Source organism: Pristiophorus japonicus, chromosome 12 (assembly GCF_044704955.1).
Source record: "Pristiophorus japonicus isolate sPriJap1 chromosome 12, sPriJap1.hap1, whole genome shotgun sequence".
NCBI classification, from domain to species: Eukaryota; Metazoa; Chordata; class Chondrichthyes; family Pristiophoridae; genus Pristiophorus; species Pristiophorus japonicus.
In genome coordinates this window covers 192427116-192443034 of record NC_091988.1, presented here as the reverse complement: position 1 = coordinate 192443034, position 15919 = coordinate 192427116, and positions in this window count along the sequence as shown.

Here is a 15919-nt window from a genome sequence, read left to right as displayed (position 1 = left end):
TAATGTTGTGGTATCTTTTACGTCCACCTGAGAGGGCAGATGGCACCTCGGTTTAAGATCTCATCTGAAAGGCAGCACCTCTGACAGTGCAGCACTCCCTCAGTTGACAACTTTCCGACTCAGGGGCAGGAGGGCTAGCACTGAACCACGGCTGACACTTTGCCTGTATCAAACACAGGCTCCAAAGATTAGAAAGGCAAGGAATTTTCATTTAACTTTATTTCTATCGTGATGGCGATCAGTTTGTTTCAATACAGGCACATTCGCTGATGTTTTATGGTAAAGGAAGTATTGCGTTAGGGATTGTGGTCCAATTTTCCCCAACCCCTTCTTTCGGCGCACTTACCCTAAATGTGCCAACTTTGCATGCTGGAATCGGTGTCGGAAAAAAGTGGCCCCGTCCTGCCCGCTCCGCCGAGTCTCCCGTGTCCTAGCGTGGCGTATATAGTGCAGTGGGGGGGGGGGGGGGGGCGGAGCAACCGCCCAGCGCAGAAAACACTGCCGGCAGCTGCGCGCATGTGCAGTGGAGTCTGCGCGCATGCTCCTCGCCCTCCCAGCGTGTCCTGCAGGATGTGAGCAGGACCCGATGCTCGCAGCCCCTATCCCCGGCTGAGTGGCCTCCTGCACCGGCAGGCCGGCCTGCTGACTTCCCGGGCCGAGGTAGGACTTGAGTTTTATTTTTTATTTATTGCTTTGTTTAGTGAGGAGAGTTTTGATTGGGGGGGGGAGGCGGGCGAGCGGGAGGGAGGAAGAGAGTTTTGATGTGGGGGGGGAAAGAGTTTTGATCGGGGGAGGGGGAAAGAGTGTTTTGATGGGGGGGGGGACTTTAAAAAAAAATTGTTTCTGGCATAAAGATAGGACTTCTCATTTTTATTTGTTATTGATGGATTGCTTATTACTTTTTGTGCTTTGTTTAGTGCTTTGTAAGTCTTCGTGCTTTACATGTACTAACCTGCGCCGAATTCTTAACTGCCCGCAATGTTTTTCAGAGCTGGCCACATACGCTGACGTAAGTTGATTTGGAGTAAACTTTAGCTGACCAAAGTGGCATAAATGGCCAAAACTGGCGTAAGTGGCTGAGAAAGCCCCCTTTTGAAAATAAAACTCAACCAAAAAAAAAATCGTACCTAACTGAGTTACTCTGGAGAAAGTTCATTGAGGAAAATGGCATTTTTTTACTTATGCCAGAAAAACCAATTTACTCCAAAAAAATTGGAACTCATCATGGCCAAAATTGTGCCCTATTTACAGATCCAGCAATATTGACTTCATCAAGTAGGACCTGAAGATAAGCTGACTGGATCGTCAGTATCACAAGACAATTTCTGCCTATACCCTCCCTCCCCATGCGTGTGTCATTGACTTGCACTTAACGTTATGTCAGTGTTCTTGACCAGGCCAACATCCCCAGCATCGAAGCACTGACCACACTCGACCAGCTCCGTTGGGCGGGCCACATTGTCCGCATGCCTGACACAAGACTCCCAAAGCTCCACTCGGAACTCCTACACGGCAAGCAATCCCCAAGTGGGCAGAGGAAACATTTCAAGGACACCCTCAAAGCCTCCTTGATAAAGTGCAACATCCCCACCGACACCTGCGAGTCCCTGCCTAAGTGGAGGAAGAACATCCGGGAGGGCGCTGAGCACCTCGAGTCTCGTCGCCGAGAACATGCAGAAAGCAAGCGCAGGCAGCGGAAGAAGCGTGCGGCAAACCAGACTCCCCACCCACCCTTTCCTTCAACGACTGTCTGTCCCACCTGTGACAGAGACTGTAATTCCCGTATTGGACTGTACTGTCACCTGAGAACTCACTTTTAGAATGGAAGCAAGTCTTCCTTGATTTTGAGGGACAGCCTATGATGATTTGATCCCATCTATTCCTTCTCTTCCAGCAAAACTGGTTCACAGCTCCTCACTAGTGCACCACGCTGAAAAGCAGGAACCTTTCACGTTTCCACCTAATTTGATTGCGTTAATTCAAGTAGCACTTTTAGCAAAACAAAATGTAAATTTCAAGTGTACAGTTGCATTTCAATGGGCCTGAATTTACAGTGGTTTCAACCACGCTCGGCATACACTGTTGGAAACCTTCTGAAAGGCCCCGCAATTTATGGGTTTCTGTGTGCTCTGCGCATGCGCGAAAACCTGGAACTTGCGACCTGTCAAGTTTCGCATCGACAGATCATTCACATTCACTGCAAACTTGCTTTCGCTGGTGTAGACTTACTGCCCAGCAAATGCTCACAAAACCATTATGCCTGGTAAAAGTCATGGTTTAAAAAATGCTAAAATAATTCTTTTTTTAAATGATTAAACCATACCTATAATTTAAAATTAGTTTAGGTTATTTTTGTCCCGTTTAAAAATGTTTACATTTATTTTTCAAAAAATTGCATTTTTAATTTAAATGTTTAATTGAAGGTTCTTTTAATTATTTTGAACATGGGAACATTTTTTTTTAAAGTTCTGTATATTCTTATTTATTTGTGTATTTCTGTTAGCGTTAGTGTTTTCTCAGAAGAATCACTCAACACTCAGAGTCGGTTCCAACGCCTGGCGGCCTTTATTACGCTCAGCGGGGAGGAAAAACTCAGGACCGTATCCAGGTTTCTCTCCACCGAACAAAGGGTTACATGCACCTTTATATGTTTCACAACATTTACAAAACAGTTTACTACAGCTACACAGCCCATCACGGCTGGACACAAGCCAATCACAACGATTATAGATTACATATAGGTTCTTTTAACCCAATAGAATTCCCCTAGGGTCCCGGGAACCATATGTTCGGTTATTGTCAGCTTGGGCTGATCGATGACTTTATAGGTACTCTCCCTAGTTCTTTCATCTGGGAGAATTAATTGGTTTATAACCTTGTTTACAGGAGATGGTTTCCCTCTTATCTTTCTTCCTGGAGAATTAATTGGTTTATGGCCTTGTTCATAGGAGATGGTTTCCTTCTTATCTATGTCTTCCCGCATCCCAGGCATTCCTATAGTGGGCCTCACAGGGTTATTGCTCGGTCATTGAACGTTCAACAGTTCACAGCTTGACTACCTGATTTCCCATTATGCCTGGGCAGCCATTTTATGTGTGTGTCCACTTTAAGCTTATGTGAGTTTTAAATATCCAGCAGGTGCCTAATGCCTAGTTATATATATGTTTCTACTCTCTACAACAATTTCTTATATGCTTATGGGGATTCGATACGTAAATGGAATTCCCGTTAGCAGCATAGGAATCCCCCTTTTTGATTGGTTGACCGGGCCTTTTGCACACCGCCTGAGCCCCTGGGATCCATGAGCCTTTACGCAGGCGTATGCCTGCAGGCCCGAGAAGGGAACTCTCCCTAGCTGTGGAGCCCAGAGCTAAGCGTGGAAATGTTTTCTGGGTCAGTGGCGTATTCTGGAGGTACATTCAGGGCCACAATGAACCGCCTTCCATTTTCAGATATGAAAATGGCCTTCCGTAATAATGTTGCGCTGTGGGGCGGGGGTGGGGAGGTTAATTAATATCCTGTGGATGTGCATTATTCGAACAGTGCTAGGTCCAGATAAGTGCAACTCAGCCTTGGAGTTTGAGGAGGAACATAAATCCCTCCAAGCAGGGGAGGGGCTCCTGACCACATTTCCTGTTGGAGTATTTCTTTCATTATTGCTGTGTCACAAATCTTTCACTGTTACTACGGTTTAATAAAAGTGTTAGTCATACACAGATCTCATTTTTAAGACCTAGTCACTGTTACCCTTTTCATCCAAGTCCACACGACCACACATAAAGCCAACACATACAATGCCCTTTAGCATGCAGAATGTTTCTCATAGTTTCCAAAATAAGAGCTTCACAACTCCTACAGTGATCTACACAGGCAATGTGCACACATAGAGGGATAGAGTATAAAAGCAGAGAAGTCCTGCTACAACTGTACAGGGTATTGGTGAGGCCACACCTGGTGTACTGTGTTCAGTTTTGGTTTCCGTATTTAAGGAAGGATATACTTGCATTGGAGGCTGTTCAGAGAAGGTTTACTAGGTTGATTCCGGAGAAGAGGGGGTTGACTTATGAGGATAGGTTGAGTAGGTTGGGCCTATACACATTGGAGTTCAGAAGAATGAGAGGTGATCTTATCGAAACATAAGGTAATGAGGGGGCTCAACAAGGTGGATGCAGAGAGGATATTTCCACTCATAGGGGAAAGTAAAGGGGCCGCCTATTTAAAACTGAGATGAGGAGAAATTTCTTCTCTCGGAGGGTTGTAAATCGAAGGAATTCTCTGCCCAAGTGTGCTGCGGAGGCTGGGTCATTGAATATATTTAAGGTGGAGATTGACAGATTTTTGAGCGATAAGGGAGTAAATGATTATGGGGAGCGGGCAGGGAAGTGGAGCTGAGTCCATGATCAGATCAGCCATGATCTTATTGAATGGCGGAGCAGGCTCGAGGAGCCGTATGGCTTACTCCTGCTCCTATTTCTTATGTTCTTATGGATCGATTGAGAGAATGAAAGTTTATAGGATTGACCCACCTTTTTTTGACACTATTTCACAAAAACAGGTAAGCGGACCTACTCCTCCCCTCGGGTGATGGATTGTAAAATCTATCCCAGGCAGCTAGGCATTTACAGCCATTGGCCCACAATATGAAATGAAATGATGCTCCAGTCAAAAGGGAAAAAAAAATTTAAATCAGCAACGCTTGAAAAAATATTTTTTTTCTACTCTCCATTGCAGATTGGAATTACCACAAGTGACTTAACCCTTTGAAGACTAAAAAAGCTTTATACGACTTTTGAATCCCTATTGCATATTGTAATGTATGCACCTGTGAGTATGCACACAGGTTTGTAGAGCTGTTGTCAGATTGGGGGGCACGATTTAATGTTTATGATTTAATGTTTATTGTTAACTCCAAAAGAGTTGTAGAGTTGTTGGACAAAAGGGAAAAAAAACACAAAAAAAACAAAAAAAAGAGGGCAGTTATAAGTGTCTGGAGTGTCCCCCAGATCGGGGGGCACTCGATCTAATGTTTGTTTTGTACTCCCTAAAAGAGTTGTAGAGCTGTTATGAGAGGTGGGCACCAGAGGGACTGGAGTGCATTATTTCAATAGGGAACAACATTTTAATTTAATTTGATTTGTCAAATTTTCCTTTATTGTTTGTTAGTTAATTTAGTTAATTTGCATTTGTTTGTGCCATTATAGTTGTAGAGCTGTTGCATTGTGAGTGGCTTAGCCAGTCACATGATGTTCACAAGACTCAATAAAGCCCCAGTCAGTTGGGTCCAGGTCATCCACAATGAGGTATGCAGTTGTGAGCCTAGTGGATTAATTGGTAATGTGTAGTGTGATTGTTAAACCTTTGCTAATAAACCGACTAGTTCCTAATAGCAAAGTGTTGCTATGAATTCTTCAGCAAAGAACTCATGAAGCAAATACATTACACATATTACCTCCCAAAAATACAAACTTGTGATAGGCGTGAATATTATGAACAGAGATTGTAAAAGACTTTGTAATTGTCCTTCAAGGCTGCTCAAGTGTCTGGACAAGCAGCTTTGAAATAAAAACAGAAAAAGCTGGAAACCTTCAGCAGGTCAGGCAGCATCTACGGAGAGAAAAACAGAGTTAGTGTTTCAGGTCTGTGACCTCTCATCGACCTGAAACATTAACTCAGTTTCTCTCTCCACAAAAGCTTTTTTCTGCTTTGATTGCAGATTTCCACATCGAAAGTAATCTGCTTTAATTTCAGCTTTGGGCCGAGACAGGGAGTTCCAAGACGTACCCGTATTCAGGGCTCTCAAATGCGTCAGTCAAAATATTCAGTGACTGCATTTTACTCAATTTGTTTCAAATAGATGGATTTGCAAAGATGTGTTACTAAGAGAGTGATGATGGGTGAGATGCTGTGACTAGCGTTTAGTGCACGAGACTGCTTTAGCCTCAGGTGAAGATGAGTGTTGGGTATGTGCCGATGCTGTTGGTACCCACCTTTAGATGAGTTAAACGAGAAGAACCAATTAGCAGGGAGTGGAAAATCAGTAAAAATGAAATTTCTCATCAGCTGAGTCATGCTATCAAATCAGCTGGTGCTAACTTGTTCCAGTTTGAGAGTGTCATGGGTGATGATTTCCAGGTGACACTGAGATGCGGCACTTACAACTGGTGTTATTGGAGAACCTCCCTGGTATGAAGCAAGCCTGAAATGGCTGTTCTGCAAACTCATCAAGAGTAGTGACGATGCAAGATAGAAGATCCTGATTATATTCTCTGAAAATGACATAGGAAAGTGAATGGGGATTCGCCTCTATACCCTACTCCCTCTCAAAGCGATTATTGTTCCTGAGTTGTGGCAGCAGCGAGCTAGCCACAGTATTCTATTCACTTGGATGGAAAACTGCGGGCAACATGCCTGCAATTTTGGCTATATTCAGGCAAAGTAACTCACTTCCGCCATGCACTTGGAAAATTTACACCTCAGGAGTCATCACACAATAGCAACAACTTGTATTTATACAGCATACTGAAACGTCCCGACATACTGAAACGTCTCGACATACTGAAACGTCACGACATAGGGAAACATCCCCACATACTGAAACGTCCCCACATAGTGAAACGTCCCCATATAGTGAAACGTCCCCACATTGTTAAATCTCTCCACACAGTGAAACATCCCCACATAGTGAAACGTCCCCACATAGTGAAACGTCCCCACATAGTGAAACGTCCCCATACAGTGAAATGTCCCCACATACTGAAACGTCCCCACATACTGAAACATCCCCACATAGTGAAACGTCCCCACATACTGAAAGGTCCCCACAAAGTGAAACGTCCGCCCATAGTGAAACGTCCCCACATAGTGAAACATCCCCACATAGTGAAACGTCCCCACAAAGTGAAACATCCCCACAAAGTGAAACATCCCCACATACTGAAACGTTCCCACATAGTGAAACATCCCCACATAGTGAAACATCCCCACATAGTGAAACGTCCTCACATAGTGAAACATCCCCACATAGTGAAACATCCCCACATAGTGAAACATCCCCACATACTGAAACGTTCCCACATAGTGAAACATCCCCACATAATGAAACATCCCCACATAGTGAAACATCCTCACATAGTGAAACATCCCCACATAGTGAAACGTCCCCACATAGTGAAACGTCCCCACATAGTGAAACATCCCCACATAGTGAAACGTCCTCACATAGTGAAACATCCCCACATAGTGAAACATCCCCACATAGTGAAACGTCCTCACATAGTGAAACATCCCCACATAGTGAAACATCCCCACATAGTGAAACGTCCCCACATACTGAAACGTACCCACAGAGTGAAACATCCCGACATATTGAAACGTCCCCATATAGTGAAACGTCCCTACATAGTGAAACGTCACCACATACTGAAACGTTCCCACATCGTGAAACATCCCCACATACTGAAACATCCCCACATACTGAAACGTACCCACAGAGTGAAACATCCCGACATATTGAAACGTCCCCATATAGTGAAACGTCCCAACATACTGAAATGTCCAAACATACTCAAACGTCCCCACATACTGAAACGTCCTCACATCGTGAAACGTCCCCACAAAGTGAAACGTCCCAACATACTGAAATGTCCCAACATACTGAAACGTCCACAGAAAGTGAATCATCCCCACATACTGAAACGTCCTCACATACTGAAACGTCCCCACGTAGTGAAAAGTCCCCACATAGTGAAACGTCCCCACAGACTGAAACATCCCCACATAGTGAAACATCCCCACAGAGTGAAACATGCCCACAAAGTGAAACGTCCCCATATCGTGAAACATCCCCACATACTGAAACGTCCCCTCATACTGAAACGTACCCACAGAGTGAAACATCCCGACATATTGAAACGTCCCCATATCGTGAAACGTCCCTACACAGTGAAACGTCACCACATACTGAAACGTCCCCACATCGTGAAACATCCCCACATACTGAAACATCCCCACATACTGAAACGTACCCACAGAGTGAAACATCCCGACATATTGAAACGTCCCCTTATAGTGAAACGTCCCTACATAGTGAAACGTCACCACATACTGAAACGTCACCACATAATGAAACATCCCCACATAGTGAAACGTCCCCACATACTGAAAGGTCCCCACAAAGTGAAACGTCCCCACATAGTGAAACGTCCCCACAAAGTGAAACGTCCCCACATAGTGAAACGTCCCCACATAGTGAAACATCCCCACATACTGAAACGTCCCCACATCCTGAAACATCCCCACATACTGAAACATCCCCACACAGTGAAACATCCCCACATACTGAAAGGTCCCCACAAAGTGAAACGTCCCCACGTAGTGAAACGTCCCCACATAGTGAAACGTCCCCACATAGTGAAACGTCCCCACATAGTGAAACGTCCCCACATACTGAAACGTCCCCACAAACTGAAACATCCACACATAGTGAAACATCCCCACATACTGAAACGTCCCCACATAGTGAAACATCCCCACATAGTGAAACGTCCCCACATAGTGAAACGTCCCCACATACTGAAACGTCCCCACATAGTGAAACGTCCCCACTTAGTGAAACATCCCCACAAACTGAAACGTCCCCACATAGTGAAATGTCCCCACATACTGAAACATCCCCACATACTGAAACATCCCCACATAGCGAAACGTCCCCACATAGTGAAACGTCCCCACATAGTGAAACGTCCCCACATACTGAAACGTCCCCACTTACTCAAAGCTCCCCACATAGGGAAAGATTCCCACATAGTGAAACGTCCCCACATAGTGAAACGTCCCCACATAGTGAAACATTCCCACATAGTGAAAGTCCCCACATACTGAAACATTCCCACATCGTGAAACGTCCCCACATCGTGAAAATTCCCCACATAGTGAAACGTCCACACATACTGAAACATCCCCACATATCGAAACGTCCCCACATATTGAAACGTCCCCACATAGTGAAACATCCACACATACTGAAAAGTCCCCACATAGTGAAACGTCCCCACATACTGAAACATCCCCACATAGTGAAACGTCCCCACATGGTGAAACGTCCCCACATACTGAAACGTCCCCACATATTGAAACGTCCCTACATACTGAAACATCCCCACATACTGTAACGTCCCCACATCGTGAAACGTCCCCACATACTGAAACGTCCCAACATACTGAAATGTCCCAACATACTCAAATGTCCCCACATACTGAAACGTCCACATATAGTGAATCATCCCCACATACTCAAACGTCCTCACATACTGAAACGTCCCCACGGAGTGAAAAGTCCCCACATAGTGAAACGTCCCCACAGACTGAAACATCCCCACATAGTGAAACATCCCCACAGAGTGAAACATGCCCACAAAGTGAAACGTCCCCATATCGTGAAACATCCCCACATACTGAAACGTCCCTACATACTGAAACGTACCCACAGAGTGAAACATCCCGACATATTGAAACGTCCCCATATAGTGAAACGTCCATACATAGTGAAACGTCACCACATACTGAAACGTCCCCACATCGTGAAACATCCCCACAAACTGAAACATCCCCACATACTGAAACGTACCCACAGAGTGAAACATCCCGACATATTGAAACGTCCCCATATAGTGAAACGTCCCAACATACTGAAATGTCACAACATACTCAAACGTCCCCACATACTGAAACGTCCCCACATCGTGAAACGTCCCCACAAAGTGAAACGTCCCAACATACTGAAATGTCCCAACATACTCAAACGTCCCCACATACTGAAACGTCCACATATAGTGAATCATCCTCACATACTCAAACGTCCTCACATACTGAAACGTCCCCACGTAGTGAAAAGTCCCCACATAGTGAAACGTCCCCACAGACTGAAACATCCCCACATAGTGAAACATCCCCACAGAGTGAAACATGCCCACAAAGTGAAACATCCCCATATCGTGAAACATCCCCACATACTGAAACGTCCCCATATAGTGAAACGTCCCTACATAGTGAAACGTCACCACATACTGAAACGTCCCCACATCGTGAAACATCCCCACATACTGAAACATCCCCAAATACTGAAACGTACCCACAGAGTGAAACATCCCGACATATTGAAACGTCCCCATATAGTGAAACGTCCCTACATAGTGAAACGTCACCACATACTGAAACGTCACCACATACTGAAACGTCACCACATAATGAAACATCCCCACATAGTGAAACGTCCCCACATACTGAAAGGTCCCCACAAAGTGAAACGTCCCCACATAGTGAAACGTCCCCACATACTGAAACGTCCCCACATAGTGAAACATCCCCACATAGTGAAACATCCCCACATACTGAAACGTCCCCACATACTGAAACATCCCCACATAGTGAAACATCCCCACATACTGAAATATCCCCACACAGTGAAACGTCCCCACATACTGAAAGGTCCCCACAAAGTGAAACGTCCCCACATAGTGAAACGTCCCCACACAGTGAAACATCCCCACATAGTGAAACGTCCCCACATAGTGAAACATCCCCACATACTGAAACGTCCCCACATACTGAAACATCCACACATAGTGAAACATTGCCACATACTGAAACGTCCCCACATAGTGAAACATCCCCACATAGTGAAACATCCCCACATAGTGAAACGTCCCCACATAGTGAAACGTCCCCACATACTGAAACGTCCCCACATAGTGAAACGTCCACACATAGTGAAACATTGCCACATACTGAAACGTCCCCACATAGTGAAACGTCCCCACATACTGAAACGTCCCCACATAGTGAAACGTCCCCACATACTGAAACATCCCCACATAGTGAAACGTCCCCACATGGTGAAACGTCCCCACATCGTGAAACGTCCCCACATACTGAAACGTCCCAACATACTCAAACGTCCCCACATACTGAAATGTCCACATATAGTGAATCATCCCCACATACTCAAACGTCCTCACATACTGAAACGTCCCCACAAAGTGAAACATCCCCACAGAGTGAAACATCCCCACAGAGTGAAACATCCCCACATCGTGAAACGTCCCCACATCGTGAAACATCCCCACATACTGAAACGTCCCCACATACTGAAACGTACCCACAGAGTGAAACATCCCGACATATTGAAACGTCGCCATATAGTGAAACGTCGCTACATAGTGAAACGTCACCACATACTGAAACGTCACCACATAATGAAACATTCCCACATAGTGAAACGTCCCCACATCCTGAAAGGTCCCCACAAAGTGAAACGTCAACATAGTGAAACGTCCCCACATACTGAAACGTCCCCACATTGTGAAACGTCCCCACATAGTGAAACATCCCCACATACTGAAACATCCCCACACAGTGAAACGTCCCCACATACTGAAAGGTGACCACAAAGTGAAACGTCCCCACATAGTGAAACGTCCCCACATAGTGAAACACCCCCACAAAATGAAACGTCCCCACATAGTGAAACATCCCCACATACTGAAACATCCCCACATACTGAAACATCCCCACATAGTGAAACATCCCCACATACTGAAACGTCCCCACCTAGTGAAACATCCCCACATAGTGAAACATCCCCACATAGTGAGACGTCCCCACATAGTGAAATGTCCCCACATACTGAAACGTCCCCACATAGTGAAACGTCCCCACAAAATGAAACATCCCCACAAACTGAAACGTCCCCACACAGTGAAACGTCCCCACATAGTGAAACATCCCCGCATAGTGAAACGTCCCCACATAGTGAAACGTCCCCACATACTGAAACATCCCCGCATAGTGAAACGTCCCCACATACTGAAAGGTCCCCACATAGTAAAACGTCCCCACATAGTGAAATGTCCCCACATAGTGAAACATTCCCACATAGTGAAACGTCCCCACATACTGTAACGTTCCCACATAGTGAAATGTCCCCACATAGTGAAACATCCCCACATACTGAAACATACCCACAGAGTGAAACATCCCCAAATAGTGAAACATCCCCAAATAGTGAAACGTCCCCACATACTGAAACGTCCCGACATACTGTAACGTCACAACATAGTGAAACGTCCTCACATACTGAAACGTCCCCACATAATGAAACGTCCCCACATAGTGAAACGTCCCCACAGACTGAAAGGTCCCCACAGAGTAAAACGTCCCCACATAGTGAAATGTCCCCACATAGTGAAACATTCCCACATAGTGAAACGTCCCCACATAGTGAAACGTCCACACATACTGTAACGTCCCCACATAGTGTTACATTCCCACATACTGAAACATCCCCACATAGTGAAACATTCCCACAAAGTGAAATGTCTCCACGTAGTGAAACGTCCTCACATATTGAAACGTCCCCACATACTGAAACATCCCCACTGACAGAAACGTCCCCACATAGTGAAACGTCCCCACATACTGAAACGTCCCCACATACTGAAACGTCCCCACACACTGAAACATCCCCACAAAGTGAAACGCCTCCACGAAGTGAAACGTCCCCACATACTGAAACGTCCCCACACACTGAAACATCCCCACAAAGTGAAACGCCTCCACGAAGTGAAACGTCCCCAAATACTGAAACAACCCCACTGACAGAAACGTCCCCACATAGTGAAACGTCCCCACATAGTGAAACGTCCCCACATACTGAAACGTCCCCACATAGTGAAACGTCCACGCATACTGAAACGTCCCCACATCGTGAAACGTCCCCACTTACTGAAACGTCCCCACATAGTGAAACGTCCACGCATACTGAAAGGTCCCCACATAATGAAACGTCCCCACATAGTGAACCGTCCCCACATAGTGAAAGGTCCCCACAGAGTAAAACGTCCCCACATAGTGAAATGTCCCCACATTGTGAAACATTCCCACATAGTGAAACGTCCCCACATAGTGAAACGTCCCCACATAGTGAAACGTCCACGCAGACTGAAACGTCCCCACATAGTGAAACGTCTCCACGTAGTGAAACGTCTCCACGTAGTGAAACGTCCCCACATAGTGAAACGTCCACGCATACTGAAACGTCCCCACATAGTGAAACATACCCAAATACTGAAACATCCCCACAGAGTGAAACGCCCCCACATAGTGAAACGTCCCCACATCGTGAAACGTCCCCACATCGTGAAACGTCCCCACATAGTGAAACATCCCCACGTAGTGAAACATCCCCACATATTGAAACATCCCCACATAGTGAAACGTCCACCACATAGTGAAACGTCCCCACATAGTGAAATGTCTCCACATACTGAAACATCCCCACATAGTGAAACGTCCCCACAGAGTGAAACTTCCCCACATACTGAAATGTCCCCACATAGTGAAACGTCCCCACATAGTGAAACGTCCCCACATATGAAACGTCCCCACATAGTGAAACGTCTTCACATAGTGAAACGTCCCCACAAACTGAAACGTCCCCACATAGTGAAACATCCCCACATACTGAAACATCCCCACAGAGTGAAACGTCCCCACATAGTGAAACGTCCCCACATCGTGAAACGTCCCCACATCGTGAAACGTCCCCACATAGTGAAACATCCCCACAGAGTAAAACGTCCCCACAAAGTGAAACATCCCCACATAGTGAAACGTCCCCACATAGTGAAACGTCCCCACATAGTGAAACGTCCCCACATAGTGAAATGTCCCCACATAGTGAAACGTCCACGCATACTGAAACTTCCCCACATAGTGAAACATCCCCGCATACTGAAACATCCCCACAGAGTGAAATGTCCCCACATAGTGAAACGTCCCCACATACTGAAATGTCCCCACATAGTGAAACGTCCACGCATACTGAAACTTCCCCACATAGTGAAACATCCCCGCATACTGAAACATCCCCACAGAGTGAAACGTCCCCACATAGTGAAACATCCCCACATCGTGAAAAGTCCCCACATCGTGAAACGTCCCCACATAGTGAAACGTCCCCACATAGTGAAACGTCCCCACATAGTGAAATATCCGCACATACTGAAACATCCCCACATAGTGAAACATCCCCACATAGTGAAACATCCCCACATAGTGAAACGTCCCCACATACTGAAACGTCCCCACATAGTGAAACGTCCCCACATAGTGAAACGTCCCCACATCGTGAAACGTCCCCACATACTGAAACATCCCCACATCGTGAAACATCCCCATATAGTGAAATATCCCCACATAGTGAAACGTCCCCACATACTGAAACGTCCCCACATCCTGAAACGTCCCCACATCGTGAAACGTCCCCACATAGTGAAACGTCCCCACATACTGAAATGTCCCCACATACTGAAACGTCCCAACATACTGAAACGTCCCCACATAGTGAAACGTCCCCACATAGTGAAACGTCCCCACATACAGAAAGCTCCCCACATAGGGAAAGATTCCCACAAACTGAAACATCCCCACAAAGTGAAACATTCCCAATAGTGAAACATTCCCACATACTGAAACGTCCCCACATAGTAAAACGTCCCCACATAGTGAAACATCCCCACATAGTGAAACATTCCCACAAAGTGAAACGTCCCCACATACTGAAACATTCCCACATCGTGAAACGTCCCCACATCGTGAAAATTCCCCACATCGTGAAACGTCCACACATACTGAAACATCCCCACATAGCGAAACGTCCCCACATGGTGAAACTTCCCCACATACTGAAACGTCCCCACATATTGAAACGTCCCTACATACTAAAACGTCCCCACATCATGAAACGTCCCCACATCATGAAACGTCCCCACATACTGAAACGTCCACATATAGTGAAACATTGCCACATACTGAAACGTCCCCACATAGTGAAACATCCCCACATAGTGAAACATCCCCACATAGTGAAACGTCCCCACATAGTGAAACGTCCCCACATACTGAAACGTCCCCACATAGTGAAACGTCCACACATAGTGAAACATTGCCACATACTGAAACGTCCCCACATAGTGAAACGTCCCCACATACTGAAACGTCCCCACATAGTGAAACGTCCCCACATACTGAAACATCCCCACATAGTGAAACGTCCCCACATGGTGAAACGTCCCCACATCGTGAAACGTCCCCACATACTGAAACGTCCCAACATACTCAAACGTCCCCACATACTGAAATGTCCACATATAGTGAATCATCCCCACATACTCAAACGTCCTCACATACTGAAACGTCCCCACAAAGTGAAACATCCCCACAGAGTGAAACATCCCCACAGAGTGAAACATCCCCACATCGTGAAACGTCCCCACATCGTGAAACATCCCCACATACTGAAACGTCCCCACATACTGAAACGTACCCACAGAGTGAAACATCCCGACATATTGAAACGTCGCCATATAGTGAAACGTCGCTACATAGTGAAACGTCACCACATACTGAAACGTCACCACATAATGAAACATTCCCACATAGTGAAACGTCCCCACATCCTGAAAGGTCCCCACAAAGTGAAACGTCAACATAGTGAAACGTCCCCACATACTGAAACGTCCCCACATTGTGAAACGTCCCCACATAGTGAAACATCCCCACATACTGAAACATCCCCACACAGTGAAACGTCCCCACATACTGAAAGGTGACCACAAAGTGAAACGTCCCCACATAGTGAAACGTCCCCACATAGTGAAACATCCCCACAAAATGAAACGTCCCCACATAGTGAAACATCCCCACATACTGAAACATCCCCACATACTGAAACATCCCCACATAGTGAAACATCCCCACATACTGAAACGTCCCCACCTAGTGAAACATCCCCACATAGTGAAACATCCCCACATAGTGAGACGTCCCCACATAGTGAAATGTCCCCACATACTGAAACGTC